Below are 15,904 nucleotides of genomic sequence, written 5' to 3'. Positions count from 1 at the left end.
CTCATTTATTCATATACTTTTAAAGTATATATTTAGAAATAATGTAAAAAAAAAAAAAAAGGATAGTACTATATCCTAGCAGTGAGGGGGATGAAATAATGATGGTTCTCTTTAAATTTCAATTGTTTTATCCCTTTCCCATCCCCAGAATTCTGGTATAAGAACAAGACCTGCAACAAATTCTGTCATCATGACCTTAATGCATTACTAATGACTTTATTGCATTGTATCCCTGTACCTTTGACTATATTTAGACATTTTGGGGATAGTCCATTATTCCTAGTTCTTTCAGTTATTGACGTATTCTTTTAGGATTTCCTTTTCAAAACCTTAAGGAAACATGTTTTTAAAAAAACTTTCACCAGCCAAACCACCTACACTGTTAGAAATACTTCATTGCAGTTTGATACTTCATCTTTCAGTGTATAATCCATCTGTTAATTATGACTAGGTGCACCTATTTTATCACTTCATATTTTACAATACATTAGAAAGACCAGCACTCCGTTTTGCTGAGCTGAAAACTTCTTTATTCGTCACCCATGTGACGTACGTTTCGGCATAAAATTTGCCTTTCTCGAGGGGGCGTGGCCAGCTATGCAGGAGTGAAGACGTGTGTGCTGCGAGCTCTTCCACAGCACCGGAGCTAATCCACCACCAGCGACCCTTTAAAAGATGGGCAAAATCCCTAAAAAGGTCAAGACCCGCTCTGTGGCCCCCCTGACATCCTCACAGGGGGACATACCCAGGCTTTTCGCCAGGCAGCCAGCAACGCCAGGGCCCGACATGACCGAGCGCGTCAAGCGCTTCCAAGATGGCGCCGCCGGCCCGGAAACAACCCCGCTCACAGCGGTAGCTAAGCCTGGGGCTGAACACCCGAAGCACCGGTCGCACTTACCGGATCGACGGAGAGTCCGGTCCGCATCGGTGCCGTCCCTAGGCAGCAGCCCTGACCGGGCCAAGATGTCTCGTGCCCAGGAGGAAGAGGGCCCTGGAGCGCACGCTGATCCCTCACCTTCAGCTCAGGGTGGAGGCCTGACAGCTGCCACAATGTCTCCCTGCGGTCCGGCGATCCAGGTTAGTGAGGAGGAGTTCCCCCCACTACAGAGGGCTCCTCAGCTGACCTCTCACCCTGTTGCCTGGGGTCCTAGAACCCCCACCTCGCCTGCAGCCTCACTGAGCCCAGGGATGGGATCCCCCGCTGGGTCACCTTGGTCAGGTACCCCAGCCAGCTTTATGGGACACCCCCAGCCACAGAGAGACACTCCTCACCGGGGGCAACCTGAAAGGGCTAATGAAAAGGCCTCAAATTCACCACAGGCTGCGGCCTCATCCCCGTGCACACTGCGGGAGCCTCCTTTAACTCGCTCTCCTGAGCCGTCCCTAGCAAATTCTCCACACTGGTCCACAGGCTCGTCGTGGGACGGATCCCATCCGCGGCATGATAACACCGCTTTATCAGGCACACAGACCCTGGCTGCCCCTCCAGCGTCAGCCTCATGGGGTTCTCCATCTTTGCCCCAGAGATCTGCTTCCCATGCTCCTCTACCTGACGAGGACTCTCGGCCTCCTACCATGGCGGACTTACGCAACCTGATGTGCTCACTTCCCACCAAGGCAGACCTCTCTAGTTTTGCAGCTAACATTTTACAAGAATGTAAAAAAGAATTCACACAAGTACGCTCTGAGATGGCCTTGATTGATACAAAGGTGGACACTGTTCAACAGGAGCATGATTCCTTGTCTGCAGATGTGCAGGTATTGAAAGACAAACTACAATCCCACGATGCACAGCTACACGCCTTGCAATATCATCTGGGTGATGTCGAAAATAGGAGCCGTCGCAATAATATTCGGATCAGAGGCCTCCCTGAGTCAATAACACGGTTCTTTTATCTACCATTGTAAAAATTTTCAATGACCTCCTGGGACGTCCGCCAAGCTCCAGCATCGAAATCGATCGTACCCATAGGGCATTGAGACCTCCCAACCCTGACCCCTCAAAACCAAGGGACGTCATCTGTAGAGTCCACTTTTATGCTGTCAAAGATCAGATCCTGCTCAAGGCCCGACAGATGTCGTCTCTGACCTACGACGGTGTCCCCTTTATCTTGCTACAGGACTTATCCCGCTACACCCTAGCCCAACGTGCTGCTTTGCGCCCACTATTGCACCTCCTCAAAGAGCGCAGTATCTCTTACCGTTGGGGCTTTCCTTTTGCTCTACTTGCGGGCCCTAAAGATCAAGTCGTCACCCTGCGGGACCCTACAGATCTTCCTCACTTTCTACAGCAGCTGGACTTGCCACCGGTTGAATTGGGACCCTGGCCTTCCCTTCTCCCGCCTGCCTCTGAGACGAGGGGGCGACAGCGTCCACTGCCTACTGATAAAGCGTCCAGTTCTTCTGCTCAGGCCTCAAGACGACGACGCCAGAGAGGATTGGACTACTCAAGTCGCAGATCCTCACCTCGCCTTGCCACCTGAAGGGCTCCCTGCTTTATCTGCCTGGGACTACTAAAGCTCTAACGTGCTGAATGTTCCTTATTGGTTCTTAGTTGTTTACCCATTCTCTATATCTGTCTTTATGCTCTAAATTTGCTGGTGCTTATAAGTTTACATTTGCATCCACTGGTGTTGTGGAGGGTCAGCTCCTGTTCGGCTGACACTTTCTCCCCCAAATAAGTAGAGACTTTCCCTTGGGGTGTCTTCCCCAAGTGACAGCCTCTTTGGACCTTCGGGTCACATAAAACCACTCTACTCTCCCTCTTTCAGGGTTTTCCTCCTGTTTGTTTATTTCTAATTGTTGTTTTTTCTTTTTTTTGTCTTTTTGTTTTCTGTCGGTCGTCTCCCCGTACCTCCCTTGTGTTTTTTTCCTTCCCCCCTCCCCCACAGCAATGGGGTCTCTGAAGATTGCATCATTCAACGCGAAAGGTCTCAACACTCCCGAAAAAAGGGCCCAGGTACTTCATCACTTCCATCGCCAAAAGGTACATATTGTCTGTTTTCAAGAAACGCACTTCAAGGAGGGTAGCGCCCCAAACATACGACATCAACACTACACCACCTGGCACTTTGCAAATAATGCGGTGAATAAGACCAAAGGAGTCCCCATAGCGATCCACAAGTCTTTACCCCATCAAGTGCTGGGTTGTACTGCCGACCCAGATGCGAGATATCTAGCCCTCACATTACTTATTGGAGGCCAGGAATTAACCTTCCTTAATGTATATGCCCCTAACCAAAATCAAGCTCCCTTCATTGTAAACCTTATTGATAACGTCATACTGTTGCTTAGGGGGACAGTTATCTTATGTGGTGACCTTAATCTGACGCTTGACCAGACACTTGACAATTCGACTGGACGTGCCTCCCTCACATATCCCACCATTAAAAAGGTAAAACGAGCACTGCTCCAATTGCAATTGCGAGACGCCTGGAGGATCCAGCACCCAGTTGATAGGGATTACACCTTTTACTCCGCCCCCCATGGCTCATATAGCCGTATTGATCATATGCTTATCCAGCAATCGGCCCTATCCTGGCTTGACTCTACACAAATAGGAAATATCCTTTGGTCTGACCACGCCCCCATATACTGCTCCTTGAACTTGCCCTTCCTCTCTAGACAGGAATGGACATGGCGGTTAAACGAAAGTCTCCTTCTTGACGCGGGGTGCGCTGCTGACCTTGCTAGCAGTATAACAAACTTCTTATCAGATCATAAGGAGGATTCTACCCCAATACCGATCCGATGGGAGGCCTTGAAGTGTGTTCTTCGAGGTGTACTCATTAAGCATGGCTCCCGTCTCAAGAAGGAGAAAGCCCATTCACTTAAGCTTGCCCTACAAAGAGTCACTTCCCTGGAACTTGCCCACAAACGAGCACTTACCCTGAAAACCCTGCATGATCTCCAGAATGCACGTATGGAAGCTAAACGCCTCCTAGATGTATCCTACAAAAGTATGGTACAAATTTGCAGGAATAAATTCTACGAATTCGGGAATAAAAGTGGCCGTATGTTGGCAAGGGCTCTAAAGGGAAGACTAGCAGCCTCCCATATCCCCGCTATCAAAAATGCCCAGGATCGTATGACCCACACAACCGCTGATATTGCGGCTTCTTTCCACTCCTTCTATTCGAAGCTCTACAACCTGCCCCAAACATCCCCTCAAGTAGTAGGCAAACACCCTGACCCACCTCTCCTACTTCCCAAGCTTTCTGCGCTTGATTCTGCCAATATGGAGGCTCCATTCACAGACGCTGAACTTCATGCGGTACTTAAGTCGCTCCCGGGTTGCAAGAGCCCAGGCCCTGACGGGTTCACGGCTAGGTTCTACAAAGTCTTTTCTTCCAATCTTTCCCCTATTATGCTCCAAGTCTTTAATGGAGTGTCTCCTGGGCTCCCCTTCCCGGCGCAGACCATGGAGGCGCATATTACGGTCATTCCGAAACCAGGAAAGGACCCGCACCTGTGTGCCAGCTACCGTCCTATCTCCCTTTTAAACGTAGATCTTAAGATCTTCGCCAAATTAATGGCGAACAGATTGAACGCTTATCTGCCTTCCCTGGTTTCCGCTGATCAGGTTGGGTTTGTGCCGGGGAGGGAGGCCCGGGACAACACTCTTAAAACCCTCGACATCATCCACTATGCCAAATCTAAAAAAGTCCCCCTTATGGTGCTTTCCCTAGACGCAGAAAAGGCCTTTGACCGGATATCTTGGCGCGCCATCCATGAGACTCTTTCACATATAGGTTTGGGCCCACTATTCCTGTCAAAGGTCCTGACACTGTACCAACATCCCACCGCTAGAGTCAAAGTAAATAGTGCCCTCCCCCCCCCCCCTTCCCAATCCATAATGGGACACGGCAGGGATGCCCATTGTCCCCCTTATTATATGTTCTAGTTATGGAACACCTGCTGGCTTCTATTCGTGCCAATCCAGACATAACGGGAATAAAGATCGGATCACGAGAGTACAAATGCGCGGCGTTTGCCGACGATCTCCTTCTCTACATAACCAACCCACGTATCTCTTTGTCGTCCTTACTCCGGGAAATATCTCAATTTAGTACCTGGTCCAATTTTAAGATTAATATGTCCAAGTCAGAGGCCTTAGATGTTACTTTGCCAAATGAACTGACCCTTGCTCTTAAGGCTTCTTTTCCCTTTACCTGGCCACCTAGAGGCATAACGTATCTGGGGATTAAATTGACAGCAGACCTTTCACGACTTCATAAGTTGAACTTTGCGCCTTTCCTCTTACAGTTCCAAAAAGATTTAGACGGATGGCGTAAACGAGACTTTTCTTGGTTTGGAAGGATTAGTATAGTAAAGATGACCCTTTTGCCAAAACTACTGTACCTTTTACAGACTATTCCCCTTCACATACCGTCCACTTTCTGGTCCCAACTCCGTAGGTGCTTCACACAATTTGTATGGGCCCCTGGCCGACCGTGGATAAAATGGGAGATAATGACCCGCACCAAGGAAACGGGAGGAGTGGGTCTTCCAGATTGTAGACTATACTATCACTCTGCAGCATATGCCCGACTGTTAGACCTGACACGTGCTGATTCTCCCAAGGCGTGGGTACAAATTACTAGGGATACTTCAATGTGCGCGGTATCAACCCTCCCATGGCTAGTGGGCTCTCCACGCCAAGCGTCGTCACATTTGTCCTTCTCTGCTCACCATACCCTTGCAACTTTAGCATCCATTAGTTGCTCAACCTCACTGATTGACCCTAAAGGCCCTCTGGTGCCAGTCACGGATCACCCTAGATTCCCTCCAGGACACTCTTCTAAACATTTTCTTCAAATCTCAAGAACCCGACCGATCAGGTTCTGCCAAGTTCTCTCTGGCTCCATACTAAAACCCCTGTCCCAGATTTTAGAGGCTCCACTAACCCGCAATTCCTTTGAATACTTGCAGCTCCAACACTTTTACACCTCTCTAAGTAGAACCCACACTCTGGCCAGAAAACTCACTGAGTTTGAGCGGATGTGTGTCTCCCCCTCAGCGACCTTACACCCCATATCTTCAGTATACAAACTACTGATACACCAGCGATCCTCATGCCTTCCTCCATATTGTCAAGCTTGGGAGCGGGACTTGAGGAATCATTATACCCCAGCCCAGTGGAACAGATGCTTCCTTTTAGCACACAAATCAACGGTTTCGGCCAAAGCTCAGGAAACGAGCTACAAAATTGTATCTAGATGGTACAGAGTACCTGCACTACTCCACAAATGGTTCCCGACGGTGTTGGATCGTTGTTGGAGATGTCTTAAAGAGGAAGGCACGATGATCCATGTATGGTGGAACTGTAGTGGCTTACGGCCCTTTTGGAACTTCGTTCATAGAATAATTAGAGAGGTCACAGGGGTCCCTATCCAAAACTCCCCGGAAGCTCTTTTATTATTCGACAGTGTCCTGAATGTCCCGGCATATAAGAAATCCCTCCTAAAATATATGGTTCAGGCAGCAAAGGCGGTGATCCCCAGGCGTTGGAAATCCCCTTCTCCCCCTTCGCCTGAGGAGCGGTTTGATGAAATTGCTCTGTATCAGAGGTTGGAAGATCTCATTAGTATTTCGCCCGCAGACACCGCACGATATGTGAAGACTTGGGGCCCCTGGGAAGCCTTTCGCTCTTCAGCCGCATTTCGTGATGCGCAGGTTTAACTACTCCAGTAGAAATTGTACCGCTCCCCCCTCCTTTCCTCCCCCCTACTCCCTTGTCCTATGTCTTGTCTGTCTATATGTTACTGAAATTTTACATGTCCATTTAGATTTGTCCAAACTCATATTCTCTCATGAGCTATGCTATGTGATGACGGGTGTATGCCCAACACAGTTCTGTGAACACCCTGTTTGAACTGTTAACGCTGTTTGAATTTGCATATGTCTCTATTTTGGTTGTACCGAAAAATTTCAATAAAACCTAAATTAAAAAAAAAAAAAATTGCCTTTCTCAAATACAGGTGATGGTAGCTCAATACAACATATGCAATGCACCATTTAAATACACCTTTTGAATAACCCGCCCCTCATCATGTGAGCGGTCATGTGGCTGTAATTGAAGGCATACGCCCCCAGCCACATGACCAGTCACCTGACCGCGGCATCCTGTTGCTATGTAACTCAGTATAAACAAAACTCAATCAATGGAAAAGAAACAAGATACGGCAGAGTATGTATCTACATTCATACATTACTACAGTGTCTGAGTTATCAATGATCCATTATAGAACCAAATACAAACAAACCTATTATAATACATATATATTCTTTCAAGTGAAACTGCTCAATGAATATTCTTTATTGAGGCCTTTGGGGGCAAGCGTCTCGAGTCGATGGATCCAATATGCTTCACGCTGGTGGAGCATCTGGATACCATTTCCTCCACATTTGAGAAAGGCAAATTTTATGCCGAAACGTACGTCACATGGGTGACGAATAAAGAAGTTTTCAGCTCAGCAAAACGGAGTGCTGGTCTTTCTAATATACTGTATTATTAGAGGGATTCGACCTACTGACCGTGCACCCGGACCTTAACAGAGCGCAGTGCCGTCCAATTGTTTGTTTCAATATATCTGGATTTTTGGTACGAGCACGTGCATCCTAGCTCAACACACAAATGAGCACCTACAGCTACGATGATGAGGAAGCCCGCGCAATAGTGGCACGCATTGATTCATCGGCAGAGTTCCTGAGAATACCTCCAGGTAAGCTGAGAAGTCGTGATCTAGAGAGAACCTCCAAACACCTGGTTTCTCTGCAGCTACATGCAACGACTCTCGCTGAATATCATCGTTCCAAACGTATCCCACGTGGATTGCGTGTGAACCTGCGACCCACTTTCTTTCGGGAAAGTGTGGAATACTGTACCCGCTTTGCCAGTATTCTTAATAAATGTTCACTGGACATTATAACCTTAACAATTGAACATTTGACCAAAGCAATTGCGGATTGCCAGGAGAGTATTTCTACCACCGAATCCCAACTAAAAGATTGCTTGCAAAAGGAGGATTTCGACACATTGAAAGAAAAGATCAGCAAACAATGTACCGAACTTCAAAGTTCAATACAAACTACCAAGCGATCAAAATATATCCGAGATATGGAGGATTATCAAAGAAATCAGGTGTACAGGTGGCAAGACAAATCCAGCACCGCTACATCACAACCACGACGACCTGGCCGCAGAGCAGGCACAGTATCCTCCGATTCTGGAAGCGACTCCACAACAGGTCAACGTGCACGTTTTTTAGGAGCACGCAGACGCCCAAGAAGGCAAACACCAGGCGGGCAGGCCGACGCCATCATCGGGGACGCAGAGGCTCCAAATTGGACTCCTTGAAAAGGAACTCTCCTTCAGTCCGACAGCTAGTCTGGACACATTTGGACTGGACATGGATCTAAACCGCTTTTTTCGTAAAATAAGAGTCAAAAGTCATTTTTCTAATGTAGCCTCACATGATATTATTCCGATTAAGAGTGCACATCAATGTTAAATTTGCAACAATTTGGTTTAAGGCTGAAAAGCCAATGCATGCCTCCCAAAATATACCACCCGAGTGAGACATACATACAATTGGTACAGCGTGATATTTCCATGTTAATCACAAAAAAAGGAGATTATTATATACATCATAATTTATCCGCAGAGGAGAGACAGATAGTCAATCATTTGACCGATGATGACTCTCTGATCTTTAAACCCGCGGATAAAGGGGGAGCCCTTGTCATCTTAGACAAGGATTACTATATTAAGGAAATATTGGGACAATTGTCTGATCAAACTGTTTATGAAATATTGCAGGGGGATCCGGTTTGGGCAATAAAACGGGAATTACAGGCTTTGGTTGATAACAATTTAAAACAGAATGTTATTGATAAGAAGTTAGCAGAATTTTTAATCAACCAACACTCTGTAACACCCGTATTCTATACACTCCCCAAGGTGCATAAATCCTTGGAGCGGCCCCCAGGACGCCCAATAGTTGCAGCCACAGATTCAATCCTTTCTCCCCCTGCAATCTTACTGGATAAAAAGGCCCCCTCATATTTAAGGGATACACAACATTTTTTAGAGACAATAAGTGAGATTGAGCTGTCGCAGGATTGCATCCTAGTCACCCTGGATGTGTGTAGCTTATATACAAGTATCACTCATGAAAAAGGCCTATTGGCCGTTCGAGCATTATTAGATGAGAGCACATACACGCAGGCTGAAAAGGTTTTTTTTCTGTCTCTACTTTCTATTGTCCTACGACGTAACTACTTCTTATTTCAAGATACATTTTTTCAGCAGCGGTGTGGGACTGCGATGGGGTCCAATGCCGCACCGCCTTACGCAAATTGTTATATGGCACATTTTGAGAAAGAGTATATCTACCCAAATGTGCTATATCAAAACCACTGTATATTTTGGAAACGTTTTATCGACGATATTTTTTGCGTATGGCGGTGCGGCACTGAGACCCTTATGTCTTTTATAGATCACATCAACAGCATAAGACCTGAACTAAAATTTACACTGCATCAAGATCCACATCGTGTTTCTTTCCTTGATACATGGGTAATTAGGGGTATTAATAACAGGATTACAACTGATCTATATGTCAAAGAGACTGACAGAAATAGTCTGTTAATATTTCACAGCAATCATCCTGCAGCTGTAAAAAAAATCACTACCCTTTTCGCAGTTTAAAAGAGTGGCCAACATTGTAACGGATCCTGATACACGTAGTTTGAGGATGCAGGAAATGACACAAAAATTTGCCAACAGAGGTTATCCGTCTAAGCTGTTAGATGAACAAAGGCATAAGGTAGAATATCCCATAATAATACAAAAAAAGATGACAAAAACACAGAGAATACCACTTATCGTTAAATATCACCCCTGGATGGATCGAGTAAGAGCAATTGCCAATAAACACTGGTATATTTTACAAAGATCATACCCAACAATTCATGAATATAGGGAGTTACCTATGATGTGTTATAAACGCAATAACAACATTAGAGATAAGATCATCTGGGCGGACATAGGCAGTGACAGGACGCCCTTGCGACAGCTCACCTTCTCCACAGTCAGAAAGGGAACATTTCCCTGTCTGAACTGTGTTCATTGCTCCAATGTCATTAAGGGCTCCAACATATCACACCCACACACAGGACAACAAATCCCAATACGGGGTCACTTTACATGTGACAGTAGCTTTGTTATCTACTTACTAAAATGTCCGTGTGGGTTGTGCTATGTTGGAGAAACAACAATGCGTATTAAAGATAGAGTGGGAAAACACAAATCCACAATCAGGAAAGAATATTTTGCTGCCTATCCCTCAACATTTCATTGAGAAAAAACATCACATCTCACAATTACGTTTCCAAATTATAGAGGAAGTGACCCTACCAAGACGTGGAGGAAATGGTATCCAGATGCTCCACCAGCGTGAAGCATATTGGATCCATCGACTCGAGACGCTTGCCCCCAAAGGCCTCAATAAAGAATATTCATTGAGCAGTTTCACTTGAAAGAATATATATGTATTATAATAGGTTTGTTTGTATTTGGTTCTATAATGGATCATTAATAACTCAGATGCTGTAGTAATGTATGAATGTAGATACAGTGGGATGCGAAAGTTTGGGCAACCTTGTTAATCGTCATGATTTTCCTGTATAAATCGTTGGTTGTTTTACGATAAAAAATGTCAGTTAAATATATCATATAGGAGACACACACAGTGATATTTGAGAAGTGAAATGAAGTTTATTGGATTTACAGAAAGTGTGCTATAATTGTTTAAACAAAATTAGGCAGGTGCATAAATTTGAGCACCACAAAAAAGAAATGAAATCAATATTTAGTAGATCCTCCTTTTTCAGAAATTACAGCCTCTAAATGCCTCCTGTAGGTTCCAATGAGAGTCTGGATTCTGGTTGAAGGTATTTTGGACCATTCCTCTTTACAAAACATCTTTAGTTCAGTCAGGTTTGATGGCTTCCGAGCATGGACAGCTCTCTTTAAGTCACACCACAGATTTTCTATTATATTCAGGTCTGGGGACTGAGATGGCCATTCCAGAACGTTGTACTTGTTCCTCTGCATAAATGCCTTAGTGGATTTTGAGCAGTGTTTAGGGTCGTTGTCTTGTTGAAAGATCCAGCCCCGGCGCAGATTCAGCTTTGTCACCGATTCCTGGACATTGGTCTCCAGAATCTGCTGATACTGAGTGGAATCCATGCGTCCCTCAACTTGGACAAGATTCCCAGTCCCTGCACTGGCCACACAGCCCCACAGCATGATGGAACCACCACCATATTTTACTGTAGGTAGCAGGTGTTTTTCTTGGAATGCTGTGTTCTTTTTCCTCCATGCATAACGCCCCTTGTTATGGCCAAATAACTCAATTTTAGTTTCATCAGTCCACAGCACCTTATTCCAAAATGAAGCTGGCTTGTCCAAATGTGCTTTAGGACAACTCAAGCGGCACTTTTTGTGCTGTGGGCGGAGAAAAGGCTTCCTCTGCATCACTCTCGCATACAGCATCTCCTTGTGTAAAGTGCGCCGAATGGTTGAACGATGCACAGTGACTCCATCTGCAGCAAGATGATGTTGTAGGTCTTTGGTGCTGGTCTGTGGGTTGACTGACTGTTCTCACCATTCGTAGCTTCTGTCTATCCAAGATTTTTCTTGGTCTGCCACTTCGAGCCTTAACTTGAACTGAGCCTGTGTACTTCCATTTCCTCAATATGTTCCTAACTGTGGAAACAGACAGCTGAAATCTCTGAGACAGCTTTCTGTATCCTTCCCCTAAACCATGATGGTGAACAATCTTTGTCTTCAGGTCATTTGAGAGTTGTTTTGAGACCCCCATGTTGCTACTCTTCAGAGAAAATTAAAAGAGGAGGGAAACTTACAATTGACCCCCTTAAATACTCTTTCTCATAATTGGATTCACCTGTGTATGTAAGTCAGGGGTCACTGAGCTTACCAAGCCAATTTAAGGTTCCAATATTTAGTTCTAAAGGTTTTGGAATCAATAAAATGACAACAGTGCCCAAATTTATGCATCTGCCTAATTTTGTTTAAACAATTATAGCACACTTTCTGTAAATCCAATAAACTTCATTAAACTTCTCAAATATCACTGTGTGTGTCTCCTATATGATATATTTAACTGACATTTTTTTATCGTAACAACCAATGATTTATACAGGAAAATTATGCCGATTAACAAGGTTGCCCAAACTTTCGCATCCCACTGTACATACTCTGCCATATCTTGTTTCTTTTCCATTGATTGAGTTTTGTTTATACTGAGTTACATAGCAACATGATGCCGCGGTCAGGTGACTGGTCATGTGGCTGGGGGCGTATGCCTTCAATTACAGCCACATGACCGCTCACATGATGAGGGGCGGGTTATTCAAAAGGTGTATTTAAATGATGCATTGCATATGTTGTATTGAGCTACCATCACCTGTATTTGAGAAAGGCAAATTTTATGCCGAAACGTACGTCACATGGGTGACGAATAAAGAAGTTTTCAGCTCAGCAAAACGGAGTGCTGGTCTTTCTAATATATTACTAGAGGGATCCGACCTACTGACCGTGCACCCGGACCTTAACAGAGCGCAGTGCCGTCCAATTGTTTGTTTCAATATTTCTTATTTTACAATGTCAGAGGCTGATGTGAGATAAAGGTATTTTCCTCCCAGCATGTGCGACTGGGCTGGTTTCCAGCCAGGAGAGGTCATATACCGGACCGGAGATTAAGTGCCGATCCGGGTTTTGGCAGCACCTGGCTGTCCTTAAATAGGCAGCTGGGCTCAGCAGAGATGTCTCTGTTTTTGGGATCTGAGGCTTTGTGCCATGCTGGAGGGCCGCACGCTGGGGAAGCCTGCTGTGGACTACTAGAGGCAGAACTGCCAGCAGTGGACTACTAGAGGCAGAACACCATTGGGTGTGAATTAACACCAAGACTGCAAAGTTATGTGCTGTTTTGTGCAACTGCCTCAAGTGTGAATAAACACTGACGTTTTGAGTCAAGAACTTTTATTTTGCCTCTGTACTGCGCCCGCTTACACTATCTACCAGAGCGAAACCCCACAATTGGTGGAGGATGCAGGCAATTGGTGGAGCAGTGAGGCTGGCGTGAACGCTGATATTTTTGGTTTCTGCATTTTGTATGTCGTACATTAAACCAGCTGTATTACAACCAGTGCCCCACGACAAACTGGAGGCTGTTGTGAAGGCACTCATGGAGGCTAATCTGCAACAGGTAGAGACAAACTTGCAGCAACGCAAGGCTAATAAGCCTCAGCAGGAGACTTATCAGTTGCTAATACAACACGTGATGGCTTTGCAGACAGCAGGAGCAACCCCGAGCGTCCATGATGCCCGGAAAGCAGTCCGTGCCACGATTCCTAAGATGACCCCCGCAGACGACATCGAAACCTACCTAGCGATGTACAAGAAAGTGGCCATCGGGGAAAAGCTACCCTGTGACCAGGGGGCTGAGGTCGTCGCTCCATTCCTGGCATCCGATTCCCAGCGGGTGTATTTCGACTTGCCGGACGATCAAGTGGCCGACTACCAAAAAGTAAAGGGTGATATTTTGGCAAGACTGGGGGTGAATGTGTTAGTCCGGGCCCAGTGGGTACATCAGTGGGGGTTTAAGCCTGCGAGGACCCAGTATTAGGACTTACTCCACCTCTTGCAAAAGTGGCTACAGCCTGATGTGCTGAGTCCCACGGCTATGCTGGATAGACTATTGGCTGACATGTTCTGGAGGGCTCTGCCACCCCCTCTCCAGCACTGGATCGGCCAGGTGTCTCCTGGCAATGCCCTAGAAATGGTGGAAATGGTGGAGCGCTACGAGGCTACCAAGACTGTTCTTTTGGGAGGGGGCAGTCAAACCCCGTAAATCTCCATCCCAGACCCAGACCTGGCTCCGATAGTCTGCTGGCGGTGTCAGGAGCCGGGCCATGTAAGAGCTGACTGTCCCCTATGAGGTGGAACCCATGGAAACTACCGTCAGTCGCTATATGCCAGAAAGTTGTGTGCAGCAGGTACCCCAAAAACTCTAAACCACCTGTGCAGGTGAAGGTAGGAGACACTCCAGCGGAGTCTGGTGTCCCTAGTAAGGGCTCCACTTGTATGGTCAGCGGAATATACTGGCCGGAAAGTCGGGGTCATGTGCATCCATGGAGACTAAAAAGACTATCCCACCGCCCTGGTGTCTCTAACCACAGGGGCTGGCAGATGGACAAAGTGGCAGTTGCCCCAAATTTACACAACGAACTTATAATAGGGAGAGACTTCCCGGCACTGTGGCCTGCTATGAGAGTAACGAATACTCATGAGAACGGGGTAACCCTAGCAGAGTGGCCAGACTCAGGGGGGAGACCAGAACCCTAGGAACCTGAGACGAAGGGCCAGCGGTAGGGGTGACCGCCACTTCGGTGGAAGAGGGGGAGACAACCCAGCTATGTGCGATGGTAGGAGACGTGGAGGACTTGCCCCCGGGTTCTGAATTGGCAGACCTCAATGTCTCCGGGGATAATTTTGGCACCGCCCAAGGTTGGGACCCAACCCTATCCCGCGCCTGGGAAATTGTGTTAATAGTAGATAGTGAACCACAACAACCTGGGGCAGAGTCAGTGTTTCTCCATTTTGTGGTTCATCAGGATATGTTGTATTGGGTAAACCAACTACACGGTGAGCATATTGAACAGTTGGTGGTCCGCAAGGCTTATCACAACACGTTCTCGGTGGTCACCTGGGGCTGCAGAAAACTCAGGATTGTATGTTACAGCGGTTTTACTGGCCCAGAATATTCAAAGAAGTGGAAGAGTTTTATAAGTCTTGCCCGAACTGCCAGATAACTAGCTCCCAGCCACTCTCCCGATTATCGAAGTACCGTTTGAGCGAATAGCTATGGACCTTATAGGACCAGTACTGAAGTCCACCACAGGGCATCAACACATCTTAGTCATTATAGACTACGCCACTCGGTACCCGGAGGCGGTGCCACTGCTTTTGGGATCTGAGGCTTTGTGCCATGCTGGAGGGCTGAGAGCCGCACACTGGGGAAACAGGCCCCCTAAAGCCTACTGTGGACTACTGGAGGCAGAACTGCCAGCAAGGTGACTTGTGTTATATGAACGTTCCATTGTGTGTGAATTAACACCAAGACTGCAAAGTTACGTGCTGTTTTGTGCAATTGCCTCAAGTGTGAATAAACACTGACTCTTTGAGTTAAGAACTTGTATTTTGCCTCTGTACTGTGCCCGCTTACCCCATCTACCAAAGCGAAACCCCACAATATATATATTAGCTTGTTTCACACTGGCTGTTCCCGCAGGAACAACTTCCTGAATGCGTATACAGCTACTGTATACAGCCATGCATTGCCTGAAGTCCATCCGAACCCATTATAATGGGGACTGGCGAAGATCCAAATATGCCCAGAGGCGGCCGGACAAATACAGGAATAAACATGCGACTTGAGGCGAAATGAACTTCAGCTCCACAGAGCCAATACATTTTAATGGTGTACAGATACAGAATTAAAATCAAAGTATGTGAACGAATCGACTTCAGATCTAAGATCCGAGGGTCGATTTGCTCAAGTCTATATGCAAAGTTGCAGAATATAAAAAAAAAAAAAAAGAAGTTTGCTAGGTTTCCTTTAAGCATATTACAATCACGGATGCGCTTTATTTTTAGACTAAATACAGCAACATTATTGCTCCATTTCACCAATAGCAGAAAGAATACAGCATAGTTATGAGTCTATTGGTAGAATTTATGAGGCTGGCGCTCTCTTCACTTTCACCAAAGTCCTAATTCATTTGCAAAGGAAGTCTGAGGATGGAAACTCCTGCC

At 46.2% G+C, this 15,904-nt stretch overlaps 1 protein-coding gene across 5 annotated transcripts in view; it reads right to left on the bottom strand.

Moving 5' to 3' along the window:
- The window catches only part of PMS1 (PMS1 homolog 1, mismatch repair system component), a 581,602-nt gene that overhangs the window by 387,740 nt on the left and 177,958 nt on the right, over positions 1-15,904 (bottom strand). The window lies entirely within an intron of this gene.

The sequence above is a fragment of the Bufo bufo genome, chromosome 7, assembly GCF_905171765.1.
Source record: "Bufo bufo chromosome 7, aBufBuf1.1, whole genome shotgun sequence".
Lineage (NCBI taxonomy): Eukaryota > Metazoa > Chordata > Amphibia > Anura > Bufonidae > Bufo > Bufo bufo.
Note: the sequence above shows the minus strand (reverse complement) of the source record. Positions and strands in the feature narration are given on the sequence as shown.